Source organism: Falco rusticolus, chromosome 9 (genome assembly GCF_015220075.1).
Source record: "Falco rusticolus isolate bFalRus1 chromosome 9, bFalRus1.pri, whole genome shotgun sequence".
NCBI classification, from domain to species: Eukaryota; Metazoa; Chordata; class Aves; order Falconiformes; family Falconidae; genus Falco; species Falco rusticolus.
Genome location: NC_051195.1, coordinates 31938295 through 31953024, shown reverse-complemented (window position 1 = coordinate 31953024; position 14730 = coordinate 31938295). Strand labels below are relative to the sequence as shown.

The 14730-nt window shown below is 39.7% G+C and overlaps 1 long non-coding RNA gene across 2 annotated transcripts; it reads right to left on the bottom strand.

Moving 5' to 3' along the window:
- Positions 1 to 295: 295 nt before the first annotated feature.
- On the bottom strand, positions 296 to 13783 carry LOC119153600. 2 transcript variants are annotated; one of them, XR_005106189.1, is made up of 4 exons: positions 13553 to 13783; positions 11177 to 11540; positions 4277 to 4393; positions 296 to 371 (listed from the first exon to the last, which is right to left on the bottom strand). It is a non-coding gene; the product is annotated as an uncharacterized LOC119153600 (long non-coding RNA). The 2 variants fall into 2 exon arrangements; XR_005106190.1 differs by having other exon boundaries at positions 4277 to 4390.
- Positions 13784 to 14730: the final 947 nt, after the last annotated feature.

Sequence of the window (14730 nt, the reverse complement as noted above, 5' to 3'; positions counted from 1 at the left end):
GCACGTGCAGTAAGACTGCATAAAACTGACTGGCTGTTCCTTTCTGAGAGAGTGCACTTATCTTCACCTTGCAAAAAACCCACCCCAAACCAAAAAAACTTATACCACTGACCAGCATGGGTAATAAATCCTGTGTCCAACAGGCTTGTCATCTGGTGGTGAGTCACTACGCACCTTATAATGTATATCATTAATTTGATTTTGAAGGAACAGCACTTGCATGTTATGTCTCACGGGGTTATAAACAATAGATCTGATACATGCTGCACAGACAGCTCACGTGGGCAAATAAAGCAGATTTTATTCATGAAGGAAATCCCCAAGGGAACTGGGAATTGGTTCTAATGCCATTTAATCTCAGGGTTTAGGAGCTAGAAAAGAACAAGGGGAAATAGTTTAAGAACCTGTACCAGCTGGTGGTAGCGTCTGTGCTTTAGGAGGATGCAAACAAACCCACCCACCCACCCACCCCCTGCCCACGCACAGACACCCCCTCCACCCCAAGGGCTGCAAGAATGCTGTACAACAGCAATTCCTATGAAGCTGGGGGAACATCTGTCCACCTGACATTCCACCAGTCAGGCCCACTGTTGGGCACAGCATGGGCACATCTGACACTTTCTCTTGTTCTACCCTCATTGCCTTCTCCATTTGGGAGCTCTCTCTCCTTCCTACTTTCCCCAGATTACAGGTGTCATTGCAGAGAAGTGGTTTGTCCTAGTCCCCTTCTTGTGGGCAAGAACAGCTAAGGCATCTTTCACTCCCTGATGTCTTTCCTGTTCTGCCTTGGCTAAGATTGTGAGTATAAGGGTTCAGTGCACATGTGTATCCATGTCTGTTACGTGACATGGTTAAACGTGTTAAGACACTGATCTCTGTCTAGGTCTACTCCTCTTGCAAATGCAAAATCAGGATGGGAAACTTTGCATCCATGTGAGTGTGGAAAAGGACAGGTAGCTGAGGTCTCTCAAAAAAAACCAAGCTATTTGTGTCTCATTGTAAAGTAGCCATTGACATACAGATGCATACACACACGTACAGAGAGCAAGCTCTTATTTTTTCTTCCTTTTTTTTTAAAAAAAAATCATCTCACACTATGTCTTTGAGTTAAAAACAAACAGGAGAATGAGCACAAAGAGAGTAATTTAAAATTGAAATTTTTTTTACTGCCTATCCATCACTTCTGTTCCAAGTAGCTGTTGAACATTACCTTGTCAACTCTTCAAGTATTTAACTACAAAATAATCTTCATAAATAATGTAGGCAGATTAACTAAATGGTACATAATTACTGCAAATTTAGAGTCCCGTTGCAGAATATATTTTATCAATGATTACAGTGCTTACAGACTTTCCAAACACTCTCTTGTATATTTGACAGTAAGCCATAGGAAAATTTCAGCTGCCTATAACTGCTTTTCAGAATCTATAATAACTTAGATTAACATGTTATTAAAGGCTTTGATTTAGGAAACAACGAATACATTTTTCTATTTTTTTTCTCCTTTCACTTGAAGTTCAAAAAAGAAAAAAACACAAGATTGGACTTGTAAAGTGGAAGTTTTCAAAGTTGATTGCAGGTTCACAACTGTGTAACAAGGTACTTTCACTACGGCAGAGACTCAAAGGAGACAATTAACAGGAGCAATGAAGCAATTCAAAGGGAGGGTTGTGGGACTTTTTAATTGGTGCTTCAGAAAGGCAAAGTTCCCTCTATACAGAAAAGACAGGAGCCAGGGAGTAATTGCCTAGCCATTTCTGTAAAAAGGGCTTGAGATCTCAGTTAAATAAGATCTTGATCTTAGCACAGGAAGGTCATGATTCTCTGGAATTGTAAAGATGTTCCTCCCTGCAGTGGTGCATTAGTGATTTGAAAGATTTTACACCGGTCATTATGAGGTGCTGAATGAAAGACAAAATAAAAGCTAAAATGTAGAGTCACTACAGTTCCTGTTGTGGAACAAGGGAAAAATCTCTACTGACTGCAAGAGCAGCTGCGCCTGTCTCTATTGGTAATGAAATAGTCATCTTATATCCGAGCACTTACAGTCTTCACTGTGTTGATGCTCACAGTACAAATGTGATTGTGGGTAAGGACAATATATCTGCTTCTGATAGTCTGAACAGAGGCTGAGTTACTGGTCCCAGAGCAGCAGATGCTTTTCAGGCTAAGAACCTAAGATTAAGTTTCCAGAGTCCTGGGCTGGCAACAGAAGCACCATTATATGACTAGGGTCCAATGCAGTATTCTGTCCTCAAAAATGTACGGGCAATTCAGTTTTGTTCTCATTTCCCAGGCCAGCTCACTTCAGCATTCACTCTGTGTGTTTTCTCCATTCTCCCCACACCTCTTGAGAAAGCAAAGGCAGCAACAGGCAGATTGCCTTTAAAATCAGCAAAGCCTTGAATGCCCGTTGCTATCTGGTGCCTTCAGTGTCCAAGTTAGCTCTGTGTGGTACTGTCCTGTCTTGTTCCCATCCTAGTTCTGTTGCTCATTAGCAACTCTGCTTATGCCTCAAGTTGACCCACCTTCTTCAGAAAAAGTTCCTGGCTTGAGTAAGGTGTAAGCCTGCTCTAAGTGACTTACAGAGCATCTCCATTTGCTCTTGAATTCAGGGGGAATTTGGTTTTCAAACTTCCTTTCTCAACTGCACATTGACCTCAGTGTTGTGCTTCACTGCCTTGCGTGTATCAACACTCATGAACTCATGAGCTATTCCTTTGGCACTGAAGATTGCAAGAGTGAAGGAGCTCAACGTCTCATAGTATTAGTCAGCATGCCATCAAGTCAATAGAGCTGTGATCAATCCTTTTGAGAACAAAACCCCCATCTCATTTTTTATTAACCTTGAGATTCTTATAACTATAACAAAAGTAATAGAAAGACCAGCTTCTGAGTATATTAGATGAACATGAGGAAAGAAACTGGGCCGTTTCTGTGAAATAAATGATTTCTAGGCAACACATCTCTTAGGAAACATCTAGGTCTCAAAGAGATTAATTTGCATTGTGGTGGAAAAAATGCTCACACCATTCCCAGGGCAATCTCTGTCATGTATAGTAGAGTAAGGAATTCAGGAATGCCATAGGAAAAAAGCTGGTCTGAAATGGAATTTCATCCTCAGTTTTTGCAACAAATAATGATAAATTTGGGGCTGTCTTATCCACAGGTAATTACCCTTGTCATCATATGTATAGATTTGGGATGTGGAACCCATACCTTGAAATTCTGTGCAAATTAATTCTAGACAGGCAAGCCTTACTTTACACAATGACAGAATTTAGTGGCATGTGGTAATTTGAAAGCCCATTCACTGTTGCCATGCAGTACGGGTAAAATTAGGTATTTAAGCTGGTGTTTAGGTAATCTGCCCCCTGAGGGCTGCTTTTCACATATAATCTTGGAAAGTCATCTGTTCTCTCTGTGCTTTATTTTTTTTATCTGTAAAATATAGGTACTATGATTATCTTCATGTAAACCCTGTCTAGATCACAACTAGATTGGAATGAAGAGCAGATTTTTTATTCAGTGGTTGACTTACAAAATCAGGGGGAAAATGCTGTATATTAAATAAAAATGGAGATATCTTCTTTGTCTTAATTTTTCATAAAAGCCATCTGCAGGTATTGTGTTCAGTCCCAAGCAAAGTGATTCATTTCATCCAGGCTTTGACCAATTTTTTCTTCTTTTTTAAAAATACATTTCATACTACCAAGTTTACATTTTACAAAATCTCACTCGATGTTTTCTTTGAAAATTCTCAAAATGCAATACTTTTAGCATCCAGAATACTTTTTTTTCCCCCCATTTTGACAGTAGTGAAGCGTTACAGTTTTAATTTTTAAACCTTTTTTTTTTGTCTTCAGTGCAGGGGAGAGCTGTTGATAGTATCTGCCAAATTTGAAACAATTTCACAAATAACTGTCTTACTTCAAGTTTTCACCTTCTATTTTTGTTTGGTTCTTTTACTTTAGACCAGCTCAATATGTAGTCCCTGGTATAATGACTACCCAGCCCCAATGGAATCACTTTTAACTTAGCTAATTGCTTCTGTTTTCTAGGGAAGGAAGGAATAACATCAATGGTAGAGTAGGCAGACCTGCTGCAGACTGACAATCCCACATACAGCAGTCAGTTTTGTATTTCTGTCAATTAATCTTCATGCTTATTAGCCGACAAAATTACGGGGTTAGGATGCAGGAGGGAGCTTATCACTTATCCCAGTCTCTGTCTTTTATCATCTTTGCTTTATGCTCTACAAAACCCCAGACCTCACCTGCAATAGGTCCCATCTCAGTTTCTTCCATTGTCATCTCAGTCATGGCAGCAAACAGGAGATCTTTTATGATTTGAGTATTTCATCTCATTTGTTTCAGTTGTGACTCTGGTTCTGCTAGAGGGAAAAAAACAACATGACAACAATTTCTCTTCTTGACATTCAAACCGCTGCATAACTCTACCCTGACTTGTATCTTATCTCTTACCCCTTCCTCCCTGCTCAAAGCTCATATCTTTCTGGGCCTTGCCAGTGATTTCTTATCTGATCATCTGCTTCTGTTGTCTGGCTCTTCCTCCTTTCACAGTTCCAGCATGCACAGTTCCAGCATGCACACAAGAGATTTTTGAGCCTTAACTCCTATGCTTACAGCAGCATTAAAAAAAATAGCTACCAGTAGTTATAATGGAAAAATTTAATCTGTTGTTCTTCACTGCTTTCACTGAAGAGCTACTTCTGAATGTGGGCAAATAAATGGTAATGTCAAGTTTTCCCTTTGCACACACTGTTTCATTGTTTCATATAGAGTAGGAATGAGGCGAGTAGAAACTTGCACCTCTGATTCTGCATTATCTGCACTCATTTACTGTGTAAGTTTTCAAATTTTAGATTTGCACACCCTCATAAATGCCATCCACTAATGGTAGGTCTCTAATCTTACCAGTGCCACAGGGTCCACATGAAGAGGAGCCCAGACTTCAGCACATTGCAAAGTAATACTGCACTGGATTCCAGAACTAAGCTTCTCTTGAAACAGAGTGAAAGCCCTGTTGCTCTCATTAAATTTGTGCATGCAGATGAGATGGTGGGCATCTCTGTATACAGATTAGCCTCTTGCTTATGATTTTTGGGTCACCTATCTAACAGTTGCAGCTTCTGTTGTAAGATGTGATAGTGTGAGTAAAAGATGAAGAGAAAACATTTCCAGCGAAACTGTTTCTTATATATAGAATGACTTTGAAGGGTTGAGGTTCTCGCGTTTGGGTGTTCAGCTGAATGCTGCATGATGTTGTTCCAAGTCAGGTTGAATAGATATACACATCTTGTATGATATCCACATCATACAATTATTGTGCTGCCTTCGTTAAAAGGTATGACACTTTCATGGCATGCAGAGCAAATGAGAACTACTTTCTTAAGCTTAGCAATTTAGAGTTCACACAACGCCATCTTACAGAGCTTTACAGCTAAACAGTTGGGGTTGGTGTCTTTTTTTGTAGTCAGTTAATCATTTTTGTTTTCATGGATGTTTAAAAGCAAGGATATCACTTTTCTATAAATTTCCCTTGCTACATCCTCTTGCTGAGCACCTCCAAGTAAGTATTTCTTGTCACCACATACATTTGAAATACCAAGACATTATGGCACTTTGTGGAAGCTGGGGAAACCATACACAGAAATTATGTTTTCCTTAAGAGCATACAAGTTTTCTAGGAGAACAAAGAATCAAGATTTCTGCTATCTGGGAGAAAATACTAGCTACTGACCCTTATTTCTTATGTTTTCATAAACATCTGTCACAAAAATGACACAGATTGTGTTTTCTTGTTGGAAAGAGAAGCCATGGAACAAAAAGACAGAGTCTGAGCTTATCCTTCTATGGAATTGAATTGTCTCCTTTGTGTCAGAAAGAAGCCAGCTGGGTTTGAAACTTGTACTGCTGATGCCACAGGCAGTCATCATACATAAGTATCACAACAAATGGATGGCTGGAGTCAAACCTTCTGGCAAAAGGCCTGGCTGGTACTTACTTCTGCCTCCACAAAAGAAACTATTTGAAATGCGAGTTACAAACAGGCTGTATGTTCTGCACCTCCTGCTGCTCAATTAATACTTTGCATTGGCAAAGAGGAGTTGGTACACCCCCAACCCAACAAATCAGGTACAACTACAAACTCTTGTAATTACAAAAGAAAGTAGTTTTGCTCATGTTTACAGTACTTTGTACAGCTTGTCAGAAACTGGAATTTCTGCTTTGCAAGATCTGCTGATATTTCCACGCTAAGTAAAAAAAAAAATAAATTCCTTTTTTTTCGTTCTCCTTTCAGAGAAATAGGAAAATCTGGTGCCTTAGGGCCATTTGATTTTTGTTTTCACCGAAACATTGCAGCTTGCTTTGACACTGAGCAACATCTGCCTGCACTGCTGCAGTGCCTGTTAGAACTGTCATGCAGATGGCCCATGTCTTACAGCACTGGGGCTAGACTAGCCTACATTTCCCATGATCTCTGTGGCATTTGATGCTGAGAAAGGAACCATGTGCTCAGTGAGAAAAGTAGTAAAACAGTGGTGGTTGACAGAAAAGATACTAAGAGTAGAAGGCATGCACTTCCCATACATAAGGCAATGATCTGATGCAAGTAGTTGCCAATTTAGGCAAAGCTGAGCTGAAAGAAAAAGAGAAAACCAAAATACTTTATTTTTGTTTTGGCCCAGCCAATCATGCCAAGTCAGAAATCTTGCCTCCTCTGCAAAGGAATTTTTTCATTTGGGAGATGTTAACTTCTGCACTTCCCTTCTGCACTGAGCACTGCCACTATTTTTCAGGGGAAGAGCTACAGCTACGTGCACATCCTTTGAGACACCTTGATTTTTCCTCCTGATCCACAGTCTCAGTAGTTCAGCTCTCCCCAGGGTTCAGCGAGTCCCTCCAGCAAAAGTGAGAATCACAGAGGTACCTTATTCCATTTCTTACACCATTCTTGTTCTTTCCTAAAACTTGTCCGGATAAACCCTGTTGCTATCCTGGTAGAACAAAATCTTATTCTTTTTAACAATATTGACAGTAATGCAGGCTGGCACTAGGACCTCCTTTTCTTCGAAAACTTTGAACATCATGGGATGCCAGTCAAACAGATTGTGCAACAGCTCAGTGGTCATTCATTCACTTGCCTACAGCACTGGCAGCAAGTGGCTCTGAATTCCCCCATCTGATACAGGCACACTAAGGGAAAAGGCTGCCTGTGGGGAAAATAAAAAAGAACAGCAACAGCTTATAGTGATTAAGTCACTTAGTGCCGTGGCTATTAAGCTGGAATGAAAAAAAGGGCAAATGCTCTTTTCCTTTCCTGTCTTTTCTCCTGCACTCTTTATTTCAAAGCAGCAAGTCGCATAATCTTTCTATTAAGGATCACTTCAACAACAATCTAGCTTTTGTTTCTCATATGGCCCCTTGCTATTATGGCTCAACCCTTTGGAAACTGTTTTAACAAGGTTATTGCTTAACAAAAAAAAATAATTTGAAAACTCTCCCACAAACACAGAAAACTTCTTTGTGTTATTCAGAGAGAAGCCATCTGCAGCCAGCCTGCCTTGGGCTAGGATCTCTCAGATCAGACTGAGACACGCTGCCCATGAAATAACACCTGATTCTCTCTGTAAATGCAAAACAACACAGGCATCCTCCTCAAATTCTGATGGTGTATTTGCATTGGAAGTGGCTAATGCTTCCCTTCCCGGTGTGATCAGATATTTCTTGGGAAACTTGCCATGTACTGTCCCAAGATCCATCTGTCTTAAGAAATCTCGGCTTTTCTGCCTGCGACAGTTGCTGGAATGCCTTTGTGAGCCAGTTTTTGCAAGATCTTAAATACCCACTTTTTCCTGAAAAGTCAAAGCAAGACATTTGTGGGCTCGACATTAAACCTCTGTGTTGTTTGTTTTATCCCTCCACATCAGTCCAGGTTATTAACCTGATGCTAGATTTGGGGGCCCTAATTATTATTCCCTACAACAGTACCTAGTCTGTACAGACACCAGTTGTGTCCCATCACAAAGGGATTAAGTAAGAGAGGTCTCTCCTCCTGGTATCTGGCCACCCAAGGAATCTCAGAATTCCTGAGAAAAAGAAGGTTGAAAATCCAGAGCACAGGTAAATAAAGCTGACAGGCAGGGTGGGAGAAATAACAAAAGCTCAAGTCAGGTACTTTTTAAAAAAAAAAAACAAAACCAACAACCTCTTCCTGAATAACCCCTTACTTTCAGAGTATAAGCCATAATGCCTTCTACTTACCAATATCAATCACCCTCCACTTTTGTGGTATCTATGGAAAAAGCAGAGCAACTCCCAAAACTAAAAAAGAAAAAGCTATGAATACTGAAATCAATAGGAAAGCCCTCATCCTAGCCATTAGAGTTCTAGCAGGTAATGATCTAACAATTAAAAAACCACTATCGTTACTCCTTGCTTATGTCCCTACTGTCATCTTCAAGCTCTTGAAGGCCTAATAGGCATGTTTTTATATCCAGAGATAAAATGTAATGGTACCACAGAGCGTCACTCTGCCCAGCACTACAATTGCATTGGATGTAGCTCTCATTATATGTGAATGAACAACAATGGCTGAGATTATTTTCCCCACTGAACTGCCACTGCTGACATTTACGACTCCAATGGGTAGCAGTAACTTTTCTTTCAGTGTTGTTAGGTAAACTAAAACTTCAGTGTTCACAAGACAACAATATTTTTTGTCAGGAGAGATTACATTCAACTCTTATGTCCTCCATGTCCAGTCAACATCAAGCAGGGTTGAGCTGGCTTGAAGGTGGAATTGCTGATGAATGATAATCACTGAAAAATGTCTGTGACTGACTCTGTAGAGGGATATGTTCCCTCCCTTGCAAGAGCATTAGTTTTCCTGTGCTCTGCCAGGACTAACAATGGATAATTCTGGTTCTACCTGTACAGGCTGTTTAAAATCTTGGCGATTGCCTTGGGATGTAAATCTTTGGAAGGGGAAAATCCTTCCCTGTAAGAAGTCAGAACTGCTGGTTGGATTGAAATTTCTGAGGCACTCTGGTATCTTCCATTAATAGTAGAGCTGAATATCACATGGTTTTTTTTTTAAGTATTTATCTTCATAATACACCTTAAAAGCAATGTTTTAAAAGAGGAGAGGAAGAAAGGCCCAGGTCTTCTGGTAAAACTTGTGGGTATTTCAGACGTTATCTTCTTCAGCAGTTCTACCTGGAGTTTCTGTATCACTAGCAGTTTACTACAATTTCCCCTCCTCTTTTGCTGCAGCTCACAGGCTGATGTATACACTAAAATGCCAAGCAGGCATGCATTTCCTTCTGTTGATGTTATGACAGAGACCATAACTCCTGCCAGGGACCTGTTCCTTCCCTGCTTCATTGAAATGGAAGAATCATCCATGTAGGTTTAAACAATGGCTGGCCTTAGTAACTTGCCTGAAAGTATATGAAAGAGCTGCAGCAAAATTACACATTTCAATAGGGTCTCTTAAATTTCAGGTAAGTCCACAGGGCATGTCTGTAGTTAGTGGGTGATGGAGACAGCAAAACTACATGTCACAGAGGTGGTGGCAGAAGCAACCCCGACCCTTTCAGTTCCCTGGTAACTCTGTGCTGCTCACCTGTAAGATGACCTTTCTTTACCTTCAGGAGCATATCTGAATTTAAATATTATATCTATGGTTGAATATCATAACTGTACCTGTCTTGCCAAACCTCTTCTCCTTCCATGTTTACAGGAACACCTGTGTGTGTGCGCATATATACATATTTTAGCTTCAAATTAAATCTATGCTTTTCTGGGCTTTTTTTTTTCAAGTAAGTAGACAAGCAGATTTTTCTTTCTGACTGTTCAATATTAAAGTGGGGCTTTTTTGTTGTTGAGGTTTTTTAAACAGGACCTGTCTCTGTGTTTGTGAGTGACAGAATGAATACTTCTGTCTGGAGGGGTTTATAAAGTTTAGAATTTATATACTTCAAGAAGCAGAGAAAAAAAAGAGCAGGACTGGATTTAACTAGAACCATTGTTGATTTGCATCCTAAAAGGTATCTGACAAGTATAGTAGTGACACAGCCAAATCTCACTAAAGGGTTCCTCCTTTCTTTACCCACTCGAAATGACAAAACCATCACAAAGAGAGGCCTTCAGAGACCTCCCAGCTGAAGCTGTAACCAAAGGCCGAAAAATCTTTAGAAGGACAAGTATTCTTTCTCCTGTCACCTTTAGCACTCAGTACACCAGCCTAGTGTCACAAGCCACATACAAAGTCAGTGCACCGGAGCTTCTTCAAGGCAAGAGGCTTGAAAAGATATCTGCCATGAATGCCACTGATCTTTTTTTGATTGTGTTGTACTGAATCTCTGTACAGATTGCTTGTCTGCAAAACAGGTCCTGTTCTCATTGGCATGAATCCCCTGGCTGCAGGTTTTCACTCCCCTTTGAAAACAGGCAATATTTCAGTGCTGGAAATTAGCATAAGAACAGAAGGAGCAAGAGAGTCCACTCTCAATCAATTTTGGTCACATTGAAAAATTTTTGTATGACTTTCGACCAGAAACAGTCAGGTTTCAATGAAAGGTGCATGAATCAGGTGGTCCATAAGGCCGGCAAAGTTACCTGTGCAGAGGAGCTCCAGGGACAGAAAGGAAGAGCCTCACTCTATCTTGAAAGCTCTGTAATGTTAGTCACAAGATGGATTGTGCAACATATGTATGTAGAAGCATACATGTATATAAAATACAATATTTCAGTTGGAAGGGACCTAGAAGGATCACCTAGTCCAGCTGCCTGACCACTTCAGGGCTGGTCAAAATTAAAGCAAATTATTAAGGACTTTGTCTAAATACCTCTTAAACACTGACAGACTTCAGGCATCAACCACCTCTCTAGAAATCCTGTTCCAGTGTTACTACTTTCTCAGTAAAAAGATGTTTCCTAATACCACATCTGAACCTCCCCTGATGCAGCTTCGAACCATTCCCATGTGTCCTGTCACTGGACATCAGGGAGATGAGATCCACACCTCCCTCTCTACTTCCCCTCCTTAGGAAACTGTAGAGTAGATAAACACAGCATCCTCAGCACGTACGTACAAGCAATATAATGGAAGGAAAAAAAGAGAAGATGCAGCAATATGATTCACTTACGAAAATTCTGCTGAATACCCAGGAGACAGTTGAGCGTATTCACCTTACACTCCTTGCAGAGGTAATGAAGAGAGATAGGTACCTCCAGAGGCTAATTTAGTCCATTACTCTCTTATAAAGTAATTAGGCTTCATCAGGTGAGGAGAAATCTGGGCCCTCAAGTTGCCAATAATCTTTAAACGAGCACCTGAACTCCCTCTGTAGCTTGACAACTAGAAAATGTTTCTTCAGCTCCTATCCAAAATGTTTGCATGTTGTGTTACACAGCTTCCTGGGAGAATATGCTTGCCGCTGCTTCTGGCAAAAAGAATCAGGTGAAAATACTCTTCAGGCTGTTAACTTGCTTCAGGCATTTGTCATGGTTCTGGGGGGAAAAAAAACATGGCAGGTCCTACATTCAGAATTCTGGTGAGCTTTGAAATATACCTGACCCACAAACAAAGTAAAATATAGATATCTAAAGACAAAAATAACCCCAAAAACCCAATATATCTCCCGCATTTTTAATATAGTTTAAATGCCATGTGTTCTTTTACCTCATAAGTTGTTTTCCTCTCCTTTCCTTTTTAATTTAAACAGAAATCCCCGTCTTCCACCTCAAAACTGCTGCTTGGTTAATCTGTGGTGTTCACATCATAGCTTATTCTGCAGCAGAAGGAAATACCTATGCTCCCAAACCAGCACAATATGTGTAGGAAGTTGGAAATGGCTTGCCAATGACATTCCAAGTACAGCATTTCTACTTTGAAAAATCCCTCATTCCCACATCTGGCATAGTTTCACCTGGAAGATGATGAGTGAAAACCTGGCTCTGCTGCAGCATCTAGACATTAAGGACCTAATCTGCTTAGGTGCTTTAGAAAATCTCTAGACATCTACCTGCATCATTACATAGCTAAATAGCTCTAAAAATCTGGGCTGTGGAGACTATTGAAGCAACTGTGCAAGGTCCAGTGCTATTAGCTGTTCTTTGATCAGTCAGGACTATAGGATTTGGCTTGCAGGTAACAGGTAATTGCCCATGATGTGTATCATTGCATAAAAGGATTCCAAAAGCAGAGAAATGCTGCTTCTCTTCCGGCCACCAAGACCTTCTTTTACCAGTTTGACTGTGCAATATACGTTGAAAATATTGTTTCACCAAAACATATGTCTTCAGTAGCTATGAAGTATAAATCACCTCTTTTAACTGAAAAGTTTTACAGACTAGCAGTAGGAGAAGAAAGCATGAGACTGTGACACTACAGCCATTGTTCCATTAGAAGAGAAGGAAACGCATTACATTTTGTAGGCTTACAAGTATTTGGACATTCATTGATTAACAAATGAACTGAAGCTGCACTTAGATGCCCATGGAGATAAGTGCAGCATAAATGGGAATGCAGTGGGAATGAAAAGAGAGCTCTATGCTCTATGAAGTCAGGCTTTTGCCTTGCTTCTTACTGCAGATATATGTATATCTGTGCATGTCTGAAGGTTCTGCTGGACATTGCTGAGGACAAATAAATGTTAAAGGAATATAAACAATTTCCTAAGCAAGCCCAGGACAAGGGTAGTGAGCAAGTCGCTGGTTTTTGTAGCTATTGCTCAAAAAATAAAAGACCCTTTGTAATTAAAGTGCATGTAAGAAACCTTCCTAGGACTAGTAAAGATAAGACAGTCTAAGTGGGCACCATTTTTAGAACAATTTCCTGCCCCCCCCCCCCCCCCGCCCCCCGCAAATTCAGATTGAAATAAAAAGTATAGGTTAGGCAATTCACATTAATTTCAGTGAATTGTTTCATTTAAAATGTGAATACTTCAAAAGGGACATTTGAAAGAAGCCAAAACATTTCAGTGATCATTTAACAACATTTTCTTTCTTTTTTTTTCTGTTTACACTGGCATTTTTTTACATTATACTTTCATTTTGGTTCCTTTGATTTTAATATCAAAAAGAAAAAGGAGATGGAAAACTTGCCTCCAATCTAAGAAAGCACTTATGCCAACTCTGTATGAATGTATGTTTGTGTATATATATATATATACACACAGCCTTTTCATTCAAGGTAAATTTTAAAAAAACCCACAGAAACAGTGTTTCCAGTTGACAAACAAAAATAAATCTTTCTTTTCTTAAATTTTATTCCACTTCTCAATCTGAAAGTCAGTTATTTGTAAAGGTAGCATTTTCACTGTGACGATGGGAATCTGTTCTGTAAAACCTGAGTCCATTGTGAGAAATTAAGGCTAAGAGACATGTGAACTTATTTAACTGGAAACTAAATTAAACACTTTCCCTGCAACAATAATGGCTATAAAATTTGTCCATCCCGTTGTTACATCTGCTTTACCTCTTTAAACTACTGACAATGAGCATTGGAATCAAATCCTTACATGATTTAGGAGGACTGAACTGAACCAGCTGGTAATTTTCCTCTATTTCCAAGCATGCTGATCATACCCAGTGTAATGTTCTGAGCAGCAGCTTGACCTTCTTGTTAGGATGAGATCCTATGTAATTCAGTACCACAGCAGTATTTCAGGTACCTGGTGACCTGATTCCAGCTCTTCATCTGTTAAAGTCAATATATTTACTTAATACTGAGGTCAGGTCCAGGACCTCAGTCCCTGTGTTAGTTGTTTGTCTTGCTAGTGAGAGAATTAGATATTACTTTCTACATTCTGAGCACACCAGCTCTAGTCCTGTGAATAGGAACACATTTGACTCTGTCCCCTCTGGTATAAAACACCATCATTACGCTGCAGCAGGCACAATGAAGCATAATTTGAAAGTAATGGTCAAAAGTAACAAACCCCCGTCAAAACACATAACTGCATGCTGCTTCCTAAGTAGCACAATCCTCTAAAATGAACAAAGGCAAGCTCCTTAATGCTTTCTTTTCCTAGGCTCACATGGTAAAGATCAGCTAAAACAACCATAATAGTTGAAATTCAAATAATGATTGAAAGTTTGTATTTTTAATATATTTATTCAGTTAAAAAAAGTAGCTTTGTTACAGTTCATTAGTACCATAATCTAGATTGTGCTAGTTTTGACATGAGAAATATCAAGATGGGAAATCATAAATGGATATAATTTTTTTCCTGTGAAGTTCAGAATGTTAATTTATATCCAAGCAAGCTGACTTAGGAACAGATATTCCTTCTTTCAGGAAATTTGCTACAGGTATATTAATAAAAAAAGATTAACTTCCTTAGTTAGTTGATTCAAAGCAAATACTTCATGGCAAGAGCAAAAACACTTCTGTGGCAAAAGCAAATACCTAGGAGACTTGGGGGGGGGGGGGGGGGGGTTGGGGGGTTGGGGGGCTTTCTGGAGGCACATTCACATCCTTAATAAGTCGCATAAGAGTTGCAACCTGCAGTGGCCATATACATAGAGCAGTGAAATAATCATGCCTGTTTCAAAAAGGAGCACACAGATGTGCTGCACTTTATAAAGTCAAAGGAATAAAATATGTTACAACATACAGGCAGGAGACTGAATACCAAAAGCAGGTTACAATGTCTTTCGCTGGTTAAGTTCTGACCAGAAATGAAGGACATGGTGA